The sequence below is a fragment of the Rhinolophus sinicus genome, chromosome 8, assembly GCF_057876585.1.
Source record: "Rhinolophus sinicus isolate RSI-liver-muscle chromosome 8, RSI-T2T, whole genome shotgun sequence".
In the NCBI taxonomy this organism is placed as follows: Eukaryota; Metazoa; Chordata; class Mammalia; order Chiroptera; family Rhinolophidae; genus Rhinolophus; species Rhinolophus sinicus.
The window spans coordinates 18957512-18973411 of NC_142508.1; the positions used below are offsets into that span (position 1 = coordinate 18957512).

The following is a 15900-nucleotide window of genomic DNA, read 5'->3' on the forward strand; positions in this document are numbered from 1 at the left end:
CTCAGTGGGATAAAAAGCATAACCCATAGAGCCATTCTCATTACAATCCACCCTGAAGGGAAAAATGATTCTGGAAATACAAGAAGTGTTATGATATTGCCTGGTTGTCTATGGATTTGTTCAGGATGTTTCCATTCTAAAATTCTCAAGGTGATGTCTTGCTAAGACCACATAATTAAAATCAGCTTACCCTTATCATGCCCAAGTTCAGTGCTGTTCGTATTTAACATAGGTATAAACCAGGAAGCGGTGGTGATCCTATCACAGTAAACTTGAATGGACAGCACAATCCTGAAATACTAAGCTTTCCACTGAGCTTGACCTTAGTAACATCTGAGTCTCCCACATATATGGAGGCCATGGGATAGCTGCTAAGCAGTACTCATCTCCCCGCTCCCCACACCCTGAGTGAGGAAGACTGCTTATGGGTACCTCCATGGGAAGAAAGGGCAATTTTCTGAATATATTGATGTGTATAACATTTAAGAATATCTCCATATGGCTTTTCAGGACTCAGGTAATGAGCCCAAGGATCTAGGTAAAATCTCCGTGAAGGTTTCTGCAGGGAAACCTTCAAGCTGGTTATGTCTAAAGACGGGTTTCAAAGCTTAGTCAAGATATTTCACAAATATGTGTTAATATGACAAGCAAGACTATGAAGCAATATGTACAAATCACAGTGTCTGCAGGGACAAAAAATTTAAAGGCCACTGAACCAATTGTCTGTTAAGAATTGAGGCTATCCGATATCTGTCCACAGGACGTCCGAACATCTCTGTGACTGAAAACTACTTATCTTCCAAGCTAACTTATAACATAGTTGTCTAAATCTCTCCTTAGGTTGGGTAAAAATTTATCTCTAACTTATACTGATGGGACCATAAAAAAAAAAAAAAAAAAAAATTAAGACTAATCAATCAATCAATCTTTTACTTATTTGAGGACAGACACCATAGTTGTTTGGATCTTGTTTTCATTTTAAACAGGCTGATTATCTTCAAAAGTCCTTCAAGTATATATAGATATAGATGATATAGATATAGATATAGATATAGATATAGATATAGATATATAGATAAAGAATAAAACAGAGTATGCCGAGAGAGGTTGGGACAGCACAGGTCAGTTTATCAGGGATCCAGTCAATAGATTTTTCATGAATACTAAGATCACATCACCTTTCATTTGGAAGCTGTATCAACTCTTGACTCACATTGAGCTTATTTTCAACTAAAACCCATGTGTGTTTTTTTAATGTGTTATCAATCCATGGATAGTGTTCAGTGTCATTTGTATAGTCTTTGTTACAGCTTTGAAGTGCTGTTGTATGTCTTAGGAAAGAACTTGTAGGCGCTTCTGCTTTCTGCCAAATGAGTTGTGCAGCAATAGATAAGTACGTGCTGCCGTGGCAGCTCTCTGATTGTGTCAGGGACATCCTATCTATGTCCTTTTTCAGGCCAGTGGACCTCAGTATTACTGCAGCTGAATATAATCTGGATTTATATTCAGGGTGATTTCCCCTTTTCCTTGTAATCAACAGTGTGTGCGTGCGTGCGTGTGTGCGTGCGTGCGTGCGTGTGTGTGTGTGTTAAAGCTTTCTATCCTGGTATTGTCAAAATGACAAGAAGGGCAATAACTATCCCATTTTCCCATGTTTCATTTGCACTTTGAAATTCTTTTGTATTATCATGACAATTTTGTTATATTTATTACCTACATCCTATGTATAGACGTATCTGAAGTGCCTTTAAGATGTTTTCTGCCCAAATGTTTTCTCCTTAAATGTCTAGGTACCATGGAGAGGCAATAAACTTAATGGTTTATGGTATGAACTGTGGACCCAGATGACCTCAATTGCAAATGTTATTTCCACCACTTTCCAGCTAAGAGATTTTCAGCAAGTGACTTAAATCAATTAAGCCACATTTAAAACAATCTGTGTATTGGAGACAATAATTACTTATCACAAAGGGACACTGGAACATTGAATTAGGCATCTTTCAAGTGTCTGGGAACTAGTTAGCCCTCAATGAATGGCAGTAATCCTTACTTTTATTATTACTTGGTTGTATTGTAATTTCTACACAACATTTATCTTCATGCTGTGCTCAATTTGTAATTGATTTCATAACTTAATGTGGGCTTTTATTCATCTCCTCCCTCCATATTCATTTAAATTGTTTATGATCATCTTAGTTGTTCTCTGGACAAACACTTACTTTCTAAATCACACAAAATTTTGTACTTTGTCTCCTCAAGGATCTATCTTTCTGGTACCATAAGCAATACCCCAGAAATCAAAATCCCGTAATATTGCATTACCTGTATAGCCAACCATTCTCATCCAGGAATCACATATCTATTTCAATATTTTAACTATAAATTAGTCGAAAAAAATATTAAAATAACTTTTAATCTCAAATATCCATTTTCCTTCCTTATCTGTAGAGTTCCAGTGTGCTTCCCAAATTTATTCTAGAATCATCATTTGTTCCCCTACACCCACCCCACCCTAGAATAATTAAGAATCAGTACCAAGTAGTGGATTTAAGTCCCCACATCCAGGTTTGTGTTGTGGAAAGAAAACCATCTATTGATCCACTTGCTCAGGTCTGTGGAGCACCATTCCCACTGATGCACTGTATTCATTATGATGTTGGTTCTGCAGTCACTATTATTATCTGATAATGATTTGCTAGTGGTCCTGATTTATTCAATGGGACAGAGCTTCATATAGTTCATGCCATTCTAGGGTTGCAAAATTTCTTTAAACTTTTCTTTATAAATGTCATCCATTCTTTAAAACACATGCTAGATCATTTATTTGAGAGACAACTCATTTGACTTAACCAACTTACCTCTCAATTCTTAGTTGATGGCAGTAAAACAAACTGCATTCACTTACAATCCCAAAAGATATATAATATACAAAGATATAATGAAACATAAAAGTTAGGCCAAAAGCTCAAGTTGGAAATGTAATTTTCTTCCTCATTCATAACTAATAAATACTCTAAGATGAGGGCGTGTTGCCATGCTATCCCTGTGCTGCCACTATAGATACTTTCAGTATCACTGTAAGTAAAACAATGGCAGCAAAGGGGATTTCATGTTGAGCAGTGAGAATGGGAGAGGGAGAACCCAGAGCCCAGAAGAGATGTCTTGATTGATCGAAGTGGGTTATTGTTGCACAAATTGAAACCATGGAAAACTTAGGGTGGGTTATAGGAAAATAGGGTTGAAGAAGAATGGGGGTGTTATGTAGGGCAATATTTCTTGCAAATAGGGAACATGACCCCAGAAGAAGAAACTGATAATAGGAACAGGTGCTTTCCTCAGGCCCGGCCATCATTCTGGACTCCAGTCAAAGGGACGTTAGTACTTTAACACTGCCAGGAGTAGAGAGCAAATAAAAACAAATCAGATTCCAGAAAAGGGAAGAATCCAGGTGTTTAGGCAGAGAAAGTATTGATTATGGAGAAATTATTGAGTCCCTACTGTTTGCATTTTGCCAACATAGATAAGTGCTCCAAAGGGAATTATAATTTATTAAAGGTTATAGTTATACTAATAACAATCTGATTGCAGACGAGGAAACATTATACATTGATAGCCCTGTATTTATTGCTTACTAAATGCCAAGCACTGGTCTAATAGGACATTCTAAATGTATTACCCCAATTAATCCTTACACCAATGTCGTAAGATATATGCTACTGTAATTGCATTTTATAGATGAGAAGGATGGAGAAATTGATATATGGAGACGGGTGGTGACTTGCCTGAAGTCACAAAGGGAGACAAGTTGTAGAGTGGGATCTGAAGCCGTGCTGCCTAGCTTCAGAATCAATTTCTTAATGACAAAGCACGCTGCCACAGGTCAATTATGTGAGGAAAGTAGAAAAGGGAGAAACACTTACTCGACTGTGGGTCGTTGGGAAGACTTTGTTGAGAACCTGTTAAGTTTGGATTAGCACCATCTCCTTGTGTTTCTGTGATTATCTTTTGTATGTCACGCCCGTGTAAATTACTGCATTATATTTTACCTATTGGTTTGCATCTGTCTTCACCACTAGGCTATTTCCTTGAAAGGAGGAATTGCCTTTCACTTATGCACCCTTTGCTTAGCAGAGGCCACCCATTGAGACATTCAGGAAAGATTCTTGAGTATATGGATTAGTGAGGCTTTAAATGATGAGTATGGTTTTCAGAGGTGGAAATGGGCTTCCTGGGAAAGAAAGAGGCCCTTCTGGGAGTTTCCAGTCAAATAGGCAGAAGACTTGAAATCCACTTTTCCAAGGCAAGAGTTCTACAAGGGATACGTTCAAAAGAAGCATCATAAAGTGGGGTGGGAGACACACAGAAAGAACAGACTGGGACTGAAGTTTTGTTTACTTAATTTTTCCTGGGTTGACTCCACTTACCCTCAACTATAGATAAACACAGTTTGTAGAGTTGAGCAACTACCCTTTCCTTGCTCCATTTATTTTGGGGAACACTGGTCTTGCCCCAGACTTTGAGGGGTTCCTAAGCCACCACTAGTCTGAACTGTCCTCATTGAATAAGAACCATCTCTAGAGTGGGGCTGTGTAGGGAAAACATATCAATATATAAATGCTATTAAGTAATCTCACGGAAAGAACTGCCATCTGAATGTCTGTTCAAGAAGGTGCTGAAGGTATTGAATTTGGGCCACTCTAGTCAATATTCATGTTAATTAGTGGTAAGATTAATTAATAAGCCTACCTGATTAAGACACTAGAGGCAATTGAGGCGATGTGAGAAGGAAGGAAAGCAGAATGGTTGTGGTTTTTATACATCTATAACTCTTCTTACACAACACATCGATTTTAGTCCTAGTAAAGGTTTGCTTGCGTCCATCAATCTGAAACCTAATTGGTGACAAGAGTTGTTTTTTTCTGTTCATTATTCCACTTTAGAAACTTGAAGCTGAAAAATTACTCCAACTGCACAATTGAAGACCTTCATTTTTCCTTCTTCCTGTGAAAGACCTCTATAATTTGGCTCCACTACCAGTTATCACTACTTGCTAGCTGACGAATTTGATATCTTGCACTATAGTTAGTAACAAAAACTTAGTTATTTGGAAATTGATGGTTAAGAAGCTCTTTTCCAGCACACTTTTGTAAAATTTCAGGCACAAAATTATGTTATCTTCATAAACAGTGGTCAATATTTTATTGGGAAAAAATGGACTAGGGAAAATCAATTGATGCCATAGATTTATTTTTATTTTTATTATGTATATATGTGATTTTAGCCGAATAATTGGAAAAAAATTGTTAAAATGATTGATAAAAAATGTTTTATATGTCTAGCGACAATTAAAAGTCATCAGCTGGAAAATCATCAGTGCACTGATGTTACACATACATATACCGTACAAGTATATCATCATTGTAAATATAGTGAATAGGAAAAACATTAATTCATGGGGAAAAGTCCACGTTCCAAAAGAAGGAAAAATTTGGACTTCCATTACCAAAAGAAAACCAGAATTAATGTGAAAACAGAAAACTTACAGTGAATGTTAAAATGTTTCATTTTCAATTTAATGAAGACTGCATCTTGTCAACATGCAATATGCATACCTTGATCAGTAATTAACTAACATTTCACAACTATAAGCATCTATGTGATTCCTTGAAAATAGAATTCCCATAAATCATATTCTACATTTCCAAAATGGTACTTATGTAAAAAGCATTGGATCTTTTTTTTTGGAAATGCCTTACTCAGATATGGTCAAACTAAACCCTTTGAGCAAAATGGAATGGGAAATAAAAAAGGAAACATTACTGAGAATAAACTAAGTTATGTTGTAACAGAATAACCCCCCAAATCTCAGTGGTTTATCAGAACTGAGGTTTACTTTCATTCATGCAAAGCCTGCTGTGAATTACATGACTCTCCTGAGTCCCGCTGCTTCCCGTGTGGTCACTCAGCAATGAAAACTGCTTTCAGCTGGTGTCTCCATTATCTCAAGGTGTGACCTCTGTAATCACTGTAGCAGAGGAAGGAAGGGGGGGGCGGGGCAGGGGAGGAGGAGGGGGAGGTGGTCAAGCACTGTTGTTGTTTTTTTCTTTTTCTTATTTCCAGTATTTTATTATGAACATGTTCAAACATACAGAAACGGTAAAAGAATTTTACAGTGAAGACCCATATTTTCCCCACCTATATTCTATAATTGTTTTATTTTACTTGCTTTATCACATAAAGCACTTGTTTTTAAATGCTTCGGCCCAGAAGTGATGCAGGCCACCTCTGCTCACATGTCAGAGATCCGACCTAGTCACCTTCTCTTCTCCCCTGTCTGCGTGGAGCCTGGAAGGAGGGAGGGCACAGTGCTCTTGGGAGGGGTAACTACCTTTCATCACGTGGTTAACTTGACAATAATCCTTAATGTATGTGGTGGTTTTTTTTTCAATTTAATATATATTTCATATTTCTGAAGTATGTATCAAACTAAAAGATATTAAACTCTAGTTTGTAACTATGCCAGGCTTGGAATATTGACTGATAAAGTACCACCATATTTGGTTGCTAAAAACACTTCTATGAAAAAAAAAAAAAAGCCATGATTTGGTAACAATTTCCTTGCCAAATATTCCTAGCTTTCTAGGACTGTGCCCATGTCTAATGTTTAATGTTCCCAAGTAATTTGGTCAGCATCTTTTGGTTCTCAAACTTTTGCTTTTTAAGGAAACATTAGGCTACGTAGTTACATGAACAGTCTCATAGTCAGTCAATCCGACAGAGCCAGAGCTCATGTTTGTCTTGTAGTCGTGTGCTCTGCCTTCTCCCTCTTTTTGCTCTATTGCTGCTTCCTTTTTTGTGTGTGGGCCTCATTCTCTCTGCAGTAGATATGCTTCCTCTTCATGACAGGGAAGATGAAGGCTCATGACCCCAGATCACATCGTCTCAGCTTAGCAACTGCAGCAGAAAGAGAATTTCTTTCTCTGAGACTAGTATCTCAGTTCCTGGGAATCAGAGATGGGTCCTTCTTGAGTCTCACTCCCTAACTTTTAACCCATCCCACTTGTCAGAAGGACAGAGTGATAATGCAGGACCCGGGACCTGTGATCATTCCTTCGCTAGATGACTTGACAGCACCCCCGGAATCATCTGGAATGTGTAGCAGGGAACTGTTGTTCCCAGGGGAACAGATAGACCTTTTTAACCTACGTGCTCTGCACGTTTGATGATTATATCTACTCCTCTAACTCTGTGTCTGTATTCGACACCCCAAACTACATATTACAAAGTATGCATTTGGTTAATAGCATTTTTATTTCTCTAATTTTTAAATGTACTAAATAAGCATTAAATTGGAGATAGAAGCATTCTCAAATTGTTTAATAACTCATAAGAGATATAAATCTGAAACTCTATTTTGGACTATTACTACTTAGAGTAATGTATGTCCTATTACATATATAATACATATATAATATATGTATAATACTTTTAGAACACTAAGAATCTGCAATGAGTTTTACTAAAACAGTCGTAGTACATAAGTCAATTTGCTTTTACTGTCAGCATTTTACCAAATTTTCTTTTTTAAGTCCAGTACGTGGTATTCATATTTTTCCTTTAAAATTGGCATTTGGGGGGTTATGCTGTAGTACACACTTTTGCATATTAAAAAGAGAAAGTCTGAAAAGTCTGACACTTGCCGCAGATAATTTAGAAGTTTTCTTTCCCCATCTCCTGTAAGCAGATCCTGTAGGAAGGCTTTTAAACTACATGTGGTCTGATTGCATTGTCCGTGCATACCTTGACAAGCAGGCTTTCACACTATGTCCTAACTGACCTTGAACCATAGTGGTAAACTGTGTGCCTTTCACTGCTCTAGCATTAAAGGGTAGTTGGCTGTTTTCCATTTTCTCCCATTCCCCAGTGATCACCAAATTATAAATCTATGTAACTTTTTCATTCTTGGAATGAAGGTTTCCAATCCCTGCTGACCAAAGAAGTGACAGAGTCACTTCCTCTTATGATGGAGGGTTCTTCACCATGAAGACAAAGAGTTTATAACTAATCCCAGCAGGTCATATGATAACTGTCATCAACCCAGCCTTGCTCTGAAAAGTAAACCAGTTCTAGTCATCAACCCCTGAAAATACTTTGTGAGCATCTGCTACCTCTCAGACATTGATCACTCCTGCCAAGGCACCCAAGTCCTCCTGCATGATTAGAGTCTGTACTGCTGATTATTGTCCTACCCGGACCCCTATCAGCTCTCCCTGGACCCACTGACACTGCCTTCTTCCTTTGTGTAACAGCCTTCATTGATCGTCATACTCTCTGACACCAACTTCCAGCCTGCCCGTACCTGTTTTCTGACTTGGTACTTGGGTCTCTTGAGGAGTTCACTGGGTCTCTAGATCTTGTTCCACCTGATCTGACCTGGTTCAGAACCATCTTTATTGATGACAGTGCTTGTTCTTTATTTAATCTGTCCCTTACTCACTGTTGTTTCTAGTAAATATTATCTCTGCCTCGGCTGCTGACCTCAGCCTCCCTTCCTTCCTTTTATAATACCTACTGTTCCTGCTCTTTTTTCCCAGGCTGCCACTTTCTACATGCTTCTTAAGCTCCCCATGGTTAACTGATCTGAGTCCACCAAGTGTTATTTTTAGGGTCGCAGTTCTTCTTAACTATGATCATAGGGGTAGTACAATATGTGATGGACACTTTTGTTTCCCTGGCCAACTATTTCTTTGTCTGAAAATTCTGGAGATTTCGTGGCTCTGGACAGTCGATTTTCGGATAGCGATTGTATCAGTGTACTGCCATAATGAAGCCACGTTCCCTCAACTCTTCTATGAGTTTTAAAACATTATTTTGCAGCCCTGTGCTCATTTTTAAAAAATCTGTAAAATGGAAATGCTAGCAGTCACTTTTCTAACTATCCTGCAGTTAAAAATAAATAATTCATGCAGAACTTATGGAAATCCTTTTATAAACTATGTGATGTGAATACAAAGTTTAACCATTATTCAAATAAGTATATTGTTACTAGTTGGGTGTAAACAGAATGTAAAGCATATAGATGGGAATTTTAAGAATAAAGTAGTATACTGAATGATTTATTTTTAAAAGGTCAGAAAAAATTAAATGTGGTTTTTATAAACAAAAACTAACGAGAGCACAACAGACAAGAAATAATGGTGTAGAAAATAAGCCAACATCACACAATGTTACTTTGATATAATGCAAATAAAATTAAGTCTAATCTTTTTTGGATTGATGGAGTGCCTCATAATTTATATTATAATGCATTAAAAAGCTATATGAGGAAGTACCCCTGACTTGACCAGTAAAAACTGAGCTTCTGGCGTATCATAATTGCTAATGCTTAGTCACACTTGGTACTGTGTGCCAAACACTGTTCTGAGTATTTTTCATGCATTAGCTTACTGATTTCTCACAACCTCCCTAGGAAGTAGTTACCATTAAACCATTTTTCATCCGTGTGCTACTGTTCCAGGGTCACATAATCTTAGGTGGTAAAGGATGGAGTGAAACCCAGCTTGGCTGTCTCCAGGTTCCACGTTCTTAATCATCCAGCCATATCGCTCCTTCTCTAACCTCTATGAATATTTCTTGTCTGTGACTTTTGCTGGCTCTTCTTTCTTTTCCCTAGTCTTCAATTCTCGTGTTGTTTCTCTTAGTTCTCTACTTTTCTAACTCAATATTCTGTCTTGGGTAAGCTCCTTTATCCCCTTTCCTGATGTTGTTTCCCAAATATGTTATTTAGATCTCTGACCTTTCCTCTAAGCGTCATATCTCCATTCCCAGTTGCTGCTGAATATATCCACTTCTATGTGTGAAAGTTGTTTCAAACAAACCAAATCAAAACAGAAATTCACTGCTTTGCTTTCAGTTTCAAATCTCTGATAATGGCTCACTCCGTGACCCCAGGAACCCATGACTCCTCTGTGTCCTTCGTTCCACACATGGATTCTATCACCAAAATCTCTGAATTCCAAAATTCTCCAGAAACCTCTCAAATCTGGCCTTATTTCTTCATGACTAATAATATGTCCTGGGGTCTCAAGTCTTCCTTATCTCTCACCTAAACTAACAACAACAAAAAAGCCATCAGTCTCCTAATTACTAACTTCTTCGGCCCCCTAAAATCTGTCCTCCAGTCTGCATCCAGTGTTACTTCTCTAACAAGAAAACAAGAGAGAAAAAGAGAAAAACCTTCTAGATTAAAAAATCTTTATGGGTTTCCTGATGTCCAAACTTCCTAGCACTATCGCTCCTCAACCCACATCTTGCCTTATGTTCCAGCCATTCTAAATCATTTACTGTTTCTGAACATGCTTTCTCTGACAGACATATTCTTTTTTTTTACATTTGTTTTTATTGGGGAATATTGGGGAATAGTGTGTTTCTCCAGGGCCCATCAGCTCCAAGTCTAGTTGTTGTCCTTCAATCTAATTGTGGAGGGCGCGGCTCAGCTCCAAGTTCAGTCGCTGCTTTCAATCTTAGTTGCAGGGGCACAGCCTACCATCCCATGGGGGAATTGAACCGACGACCTTGTTATTAAGAGCTCGTGCTCTAACCAGCTGAATCATCTGACCACCCCTTTTTTTATTCTTTTTGTCCGGAAAACACTAAGGCTATTCCCTCATAAACCCCTATTTCTTCCTGTCTTCTTATCCTTACCAAACTTAACCTGCACCACTATTTAGATGAATGAATTTGCCACTTGACTATAGCTGTACTCGGTACAAGGACCATGTTAGATTCATCTTGATATCCTTGAAATTTAACCTGATACTTGGCACACAAAAAAAGGAGTTTTTGTTATTGTTGGTGGTTTTGTTTTATTTTTCCTAGGCAAAGAGCTTTATTAACCTTTGTTTCAAACTTTATTCCCAGGCTTCTTCACCGTAATTAGCTGCAAAGAATGATTTTTGTATGAGCAAAAATTGCAAAGAGCTGCAGTGTCCAAGGGGCTTGAGCTTAAAAAGATTAGAGATCGAGATTTTTATCAGATCCATGAACAAAATTTTAAAAAGCAGTCAGAATATAAAATAGCAGCTCCCAGTAACTTCAAGTTTTATCTTCTACAGAAGTTGACTCAATTCCGTTTGCTCCCTTCTTAAAGGCCTCACCAAAATCCTCCACAAGATCTGGAACTCGATCCTGCTCCTTTCCAGTATTAGCAAGTGATGCTTTTCCATCCCCAGATTTTTCGGGCAGAGCCTCAGCCAGTTTCCTTGAACTACTGTGTTTCCCCAAAAATAAGTCCGGTTCTTATATTAATTTTTGCTCCAAAAGATGCATTAGGGCTTATGTTCAGGGGATGTTATCCTGAAAAATCATGCGAGGGCTTATTTCCGGCTAGGTCTTATTTTCAGGGAAACACAGTAGTCAGCCTGTCTGCACCGAGTTGGTTTGCGGTGCCAGGTAGTGTTTCTGTCAGTTGCTTGGTCTCCGCGTGGCTGGTGATGGTGACAGTGATCGCTGCCAGAGAGGCCTGGACTTCACGGTTGTCAAAAGTGCATCGCTGCTCCTTGGTTTGCGAACGTGCTCAGCTCTTCACTACCAGAGATGTTGTTTACCTTCTTTAAGGAGAACTGACGTTTCTTTATCATCTGCTGTAGCTGTTCTGTGAACTCCTTCTTTCTGTGAGCAATTCCTCTCCCACCAATATGCACTTGTACCTGGAGTTCGGCAAATTTCTTCTGGTTCATGATAGTTTCTTTCTTTTACTTGGTGAGAAAACAGGGCTGTGGGCAGGACTAGGGTTGTCGCTGAGAGGTCTTGGGTGGATGAGCAGAGAATAGGCGCACACACGTAGGCAGGCCAGATGGCAGCTAGAGGGAGGTTCACAAAGGAGTTTTAAAACTTATTCCTGAATGAAAAAATGGATGGTATTTCATGATTTCCCCGGATAACACATTTTAGCATACCTAACAAAGTTGTTTACTTATAGTGGGGGCGGAAGAACAGTCATATCAGTTATAGTTTTTATTGAAAATGGTCAAACAATTAGCATTATGCCACTAAATATTTTATGTTGTGTCTCGGACATTAACGTGAGCTTGTTTTCCTTTGTTCTCTCCTCATAAGGGATCATTTGTTATTGAGAGTTCTTTTAAAATATGAAGGCTGCAAATGAGCTATATCTTGATCTGGGTGTATACACACATAAAATTAATTGAGCTATAAATCTGAGATTATTGCTCTCTATACATGTTGTGGTCTGTATTTTATACATCAGTTAAAAAGTAACAAAAATAATAGAAAGTTGAAGGCCCAATGAGTTCCCAGATATAAAGAACCCAGTTATTAAAGATGACAACACTAGTCCTGTGCTCAGTTCCATTTTAAACAACAAAAGCCACAGCAATAAAGCTGAGAAATATTGGGTAGATCAAAGTTGTTAATATTTGGCATTGTTTATCTAATTACCTTACAGGGAGCTTCTTAATATATGCATTCTGTGCTCAGTTTGGGTCTACTCAAGGAAAACAGAAACGCCATGAGGTATTACAACAGAGATAAATCTAAAAAGAGAGTTGGTGACAAAGACATTGGGCAATAAAAAGTTAATGGGAGTGCTATAGTCATACAGCAATGAGTTCAAAAAGTAGTGACTATTCCCTAGGAATGGAGAAATAAAGGGAAAAACTAGGGTTATCAGAACCTGGAAGCTGGGAGGAGGAGCCCTGTGGAGTTACAATTCACACTTCCGGCCTGGGAGTGCGGGGGAAGGTTTGCTGTGTGGCGGATCTGGTACTTCTGGCCTCAGAGGAGGGGTCCTTCAGAGCCAGGACTCAGACCTCTGAGCAGGGAGCCCCACTCAGCTGCCGCCTGTACCTCAGGGGCCTGGAGAAGAGTTTCCTAGACCTACAGCTCATTCCTCTGAAGAAGAGAACAGCCATGCTGGGCTAGTTTTTTTTTTTTTTTTTTTTTATCTGTTTTTTTCATTTTTGTTTTTTTAATTAAAGTTTATTGGGGTGACAATGGTTAGTAAAGTTACATAGATTTCAGGTGTACCATTCTGTAATACGTCATCTATATATCACATTGTGTGCTCACCACCCAGAGTCAGTTTTCCTTCCATCACCATATATTGGATCCCTTTTACCCTCATCTACCACCCACCTCCCCCCTCAGCCTCTGGTAACCACTAAACTATTGTCTGTGTTTATGAGTTTTTGTTTCTTTATTTATTTGTCTTATTCCTTTGTTGTTTTCAGTTTTATATCCCACATATCAGTGAAATTATATGGTTCTCGACTTTTTCTGTTTGACTTATTTCGCTTAGTATAATAATCTCAAGCTCTATCCATGTTGTCGCAAATGGCACTATTTCATTTCTTCTTATGGCAGAGTAGTATTCCATTGTGTATAAATACCACATCTTCTCATACAACTCAAAAAAAAAAAAATCCAATTGAAAAATGGGCAGAAGGCCTGAATAGACATTTCACCAAAGAGGACATAACAAATGGCCAATAGACATATGAAAATATGCTCAATACCTCTAATCATCAGAGAAATGCAAATAAAAACTACAATGAGATATCACCTCACACCAGTTAGAATGGCTATCATCAACAAGACAAGTAGTAACAAGTGTTGGAGAGGCTGTGGAGAAAAAGGAAACTTTATACACTGTTGGTGGGAATGCAGATTGGTGCAGCCGCTATAGAAGGCAGTGTGAAGGTACCTCAAAAAATTAAGAATAGAATTACCGTATGACCCAGCAATCCCTCTCCTGGGTGTCTACCTAAAAAATCTGAAAACATTTATCCGTAAAGATATATGTGCTCCCATGTTCATTGCAGCTTCATTTACGGTGGCCAAGACATGGAAACAACCAAAATGTCCTTCTATAGATGATTGTGCCAGTTTTTATCAGGTAGAATGTGAGGCTCCTATAAAAGTGATGACAGGAAATGTAGACCGGAGCCACATGTTACCTTTGGGGTAGGGGTGATTGCTGAGTGCTCTTTGGAAGCAGAAAGTCCCTTCTCTCCCCTTATCTTCCAGTCTCCCTCCTGTGCTCCCTTTTGGCACCGCAAAACAGCAATCCAGCTAACAAGAAGGAAAATAATTTGCAAGGACCCTGCCCCAACATCACAAACCAGAGTATACAGAAGTGTGCATTTGGACCTGGGAGACAACCTCATAAGTTGAGAAAAAAATAAATCTGAATTATGAATAAATCTCTGATAAATTCTTCAAAAGAGGAGAGGTCTACATTTGTTTTCCCAGAGACTTAAAAAAAGGAACAAAATAAATATGCTCTTGTATTCATGTCATGATATTCTATCTTATGCCAATAATAAGTGTAGAGAGACTCACTATGTGTCAATAACTTTGATTTCTTCTAATTAACAAGTTATTTCATCACTTAATGCAAAATCAATGCATAATTTATTACCCATAATCAAATTTCATGTGATAAAAGGCCAACTTGACACCTCAGGTACATCATGCCCATCAGAGCGCCTCTTTTACAGGTGTGGGCAAAGTGAAGTTTGTATGTATTGGTATAGAAAAGGTCAGAAGTCAGGTGGAAAAAGTGAAGAAGTAAATAATGCTATAAAATATTTAGTAAGAATTGTCAACGTGTTCATCAGACGAAAACAGTAGAGCCAGCCAGCAGTGCCATTTCCCCCCACTTTTCTAGAGACACAGCATCTCCTTAATGTTTTGTGTAGAGCTGTTTTCAGTTGCCCGTGGTGGTGTGCCAGAGAGGGGCTTCCCAAGATGAGGTCTAATGCAATGGGGGCCTGTGGACCAACTCTCCTGCTGGGAGCTGAATCTCCTGAGGCCCCCCCCAAAAAAATGTGTACACATCCAAATGCTAATACGCCTACTTTTCTGGTCTTCCCCAGGAGATTAGGATGCTCTTTGGCCCTAATAGACACCATCTTCCTTTCACTTCATCCAACAGAGTCCAGCATGCGTGGCTGGCAAGTTGTTTTGTTTTTGTTTTTTTCTTATAGAAGAAAATATTGTAGGTAGGAATATAGCATCAGAACAATTGAATTTCTCAAAGTAGCTGCTGCTTCAATAGGCAAAGCGGTTCCTCCCCATACACAGCTCTCCCATGTCCTATGGTAAATTCTGAAAATCGTTATGTCCTCAAATCTCACTTCTCATCATGAAATCCTTTAACCCTTGGGGAGCTGTGCCTAAACCGACTTCTTTAAATTTCCAGAATCTATCTCCTGTCTTTTCTAGGACACATTTCAGGGTTAAGGGATTTCTTTGTCTTAGCTTTGGTTTCCTAGTCCTCATCTAGAAATCTATTGCTTTGCACTCTGATCATTCCCTTGAACTTGTGTTCCACTCAAGAGGTCCCCACCTAAACTCTATTGACAGATGTCCTCTGAGGCTTCTCCTTCATGGCTGATTGGATTGCCTAGTCCTTCCTCTCTGTTATAAAAGGGTATTTTCAGTATCGGAAGTTACGACTGCCTAGCATTTCAGACTCACATGTATACTTCGCTACATACAGCTTTCATCCCACATTCTGGTGGAAACTCTAAAGTTTCACATATACCATTTACAGAAATAATGTGATTTCTTCAAAATAGATAGAAAACATTCCACTTAGAAGGATTTTAGGATGTTAAACAAATTCCTGAGTTGTTACAGTGATTGAAATAGAGCAAGGTCGTCGTCAGACCAAGGGAACTGTCCAGGTGGGGCGGTTTCCACTGGCCCTGTCAAAGTAGAGTAGCTGCTTAAATCTCTTTATAAATGAGTAAATTCAGACTGATGCAGCTTAAAAATGCCAAAGTATGTGGCCATGTGCTAATGAAGAACCCGGATTTGAGAGACAGACATATCTGGGTTTGAAGGATGGACCGTTCCACCCAGTTTTACCTTAAG

At 38.6% G+C, this 15900-nt stretch overlaps 1 protein-coding gene and 1 pseudogene across 4 annotated transcripts in view; one reads left to right on the plus strand and one right to left on the minus strand.

The window, feature by feature from the left end:
• Positions 1-15900, plus strand: part of GRM8 (glutamate metabotropic receptor 8) — a 681950-nt gene that overhangs the window by 624936 nt on the left and 41114 nt on the right. The gene's annotated exons all lie outside the window — the stretch shown is intronic.
• Positions 11095-11744, minus strand: LOC109456636 (transcription factor BTF3 pseudogene; annotated as a pseudogene).